The 2,301-nt window shown below is 43.2% G+C and overlaps 1 pseudogene; it reads right to left on the reverse strand.

Annotated features, from left to right (window-relative positions):
• Positions 1-684: 684 nt before the first annotated feature.
• On the reverse strand, positions 685-1,533 carry LOC101989482 (annotated as a pseudogene).
• Positions 1,534-2,301: the final 768 nt, after the last annotated feature.

Consider the following 2,301-nt stretch of genomic DNA (forward strand, 5'->3'; position numbering starts at 1 on the left):
TTCCATAACCCCTTTCTTGCTTTCTTCTTGACTCTAAATTTACAAGCACACGACAGAAGCTGCCAAGTTCTTCCACTTTCTATGGCTGGAATTTGGCCCCCTCCTTGAACTAATTTGTGACAATTTTCTGCTTTCATGGCTTCCTTTGTTGTGTAAGCTAGCCTTTAACTCTTTCCCAAGTTGGAAGTTTTGTGTTTGAGTCTTGCCTTGAGGGTACCACTCCTCCTATTCCATTTTGAATTTGGCCTTTAAACTTTTTGCCTCCTTAAGCATAGGACTGGGCTTCAGTATTGCATTTCTTGTGCATTTTTTTTCTCCTCCAATGCTACAGTTTACATTTTCCTTTGCCCCCTACCCCACTTTTCTTTCATCATAGTTCTAAGAGTGATCACTAATAACTCCAAGATACAGTCAGCATCAGGCTAATAACTGCAGGACACAGTCAGCATCAGGCTGTCTGGAAATCTCCTCTGCCAAAAGCATTAGTCCAAAACTCTTCAGTTTAGCCTCAGACAGATTTTCAAGACAAGAACAAAAAGCAGCCACATTCAAGAAGGGTCTTTAGGCCAAATGATAATATTCTTCCCCTCTGAAGTTTTTGAGCAGGGACCTGACAGACCATGTTGCCCTCAGCACCACACTCTTCCATGCTCCTACTAGGATAGCCCAGTACACCCCTCTTTTTTGTTTTAATAGTTTATTATGATTCTTATTTTAAAAATGTGAATCCATTAAGCCATGTAGAAATAAGTCTGCACAAACAAAACATACTTTAAACATGTGTAAGTGGATAGACTGTGTGATCTGAGCTGTCCAGGCACATCTCCATCGCGCTATGGCTGCCAAGTAGTCCTTCACTTCAGCTGGGGTGAGCGTCCTACAGCCAGCTTCGTTGCAGATCCCAACTTCTATGTTATCTTCTGTCATTTGCCCTTCGGGACTTTCCTTTAGAGTTAGGATGGCTGTATGAATGGCATCTTCCAGTTCTAGGTCTTCATTATATCTCTTCTCAAGAAAAGTCTTCCCGTTCATGTAATTCTTCCCCATTGCTGTGGCCTTCCAGGCAAAGTAGGCTCCAGATGGATCTGACTGAAATAAATATGGTCGTCTCTCATTCCACCCACAAATAAGTAAAGAAACACCAAATGGACGAACACCACCTGATTGGGTATACTCCTGAATCACAGAGGCTACTCTCTGTACCAGCTGGGCCGTGGGGATGGGTTCTTGGTAGACAAGATAGTATTGCTGGGCAAGTTTCCGAGCTCTGTGCACAAGCACTCTCTAATCTGGGCCCATGCCACTGTACACCAAACCAATGTGCTTGGTGATCGGTTCCACTTTGTGGACGCTCCTTTCATCATACAGGATGGATTTCTGTTTTTTCTCAGTGGCTAATACTACACCATTTGCAGCTTTAATTCCCACTGAAGGGGCCCCTCCAGCTACTGCAGCCAAAGCATACTCGATCTGGACAAGTTTTCCAGACAGGCTGAATGTAGTCAGCGAAAAGCTATAACCACACTCTGCCATCTTTACCCAGGAAGTCGGGCCAGTACACCCCTCTTAAAGCACTCAATTGCATTTCTATTCTGAAGCCCCATATTCTTCCAAACAAGAGCATGATAAGGCCTGTTACAGCAATTCATCACTTCCTGCTACCAATCTCTATCTTAGTTACTGCCCCATCCTGTGAAGAGACAATATTACCAAGGCAACTCTTATAAAAGGAAGCATCTATTGGGGGTTTGCTTACAGCTTCAGGGGATTATCATTATTATTATTGTGGGAAGCAGATAGGCATGGTGCTGCAGCAGTAGCTGAGATTTTTACATCCTGATCCATAGGCAGAGAGTGAGAACAGAGTGATTAATCAAGACAGACAGACAGACAGAGAACAAGAGAAAGCAAAGAGACTGTGCCTGGTGCAGGATTTTGAAACCTCAGAGCCTAACCCCAGCAACATACCTACATGGCCATACTTACTTCAACAAAGCAATGCCTCCTATGCCCCCTAGTCCTTTACAAAGAGTCCCAGCCCTAATGACTAAGCATTCATATACATGAATATCGTATTCAATATTCATGCTCTCATCCACACCACCATAGATGTATATTCACTTCTAGGTGATGCCTCCAACATTCTAAGAACCTCCACTAAGCTCTTAAACTTAGCACTGCTGTTCATACTGGTATCCAAGCTCCAACACATGAATATTCAAGGTAAGATTCACAGGAGCTCTTCTTAGGGATAAACACACAAGTTACCTCACTTTACTTACAATTTCTATTCCTTGACAC

The sequence above is a fragment of the Microtus ochrogaster genome, chromosome 19 (assembly GCF_000317375.1).
Source record: "Microtus ochrogaster isolate Prairie Vole_2 chromosome 19, MicOch1.0, whole genome shotgun sequence".
Lineage (NCBI taxonomy): Eukaryota > Metazoa > Chordata > Mammalia > Rodentia > Cricetidae > Microtus > Microtus ochrogaster.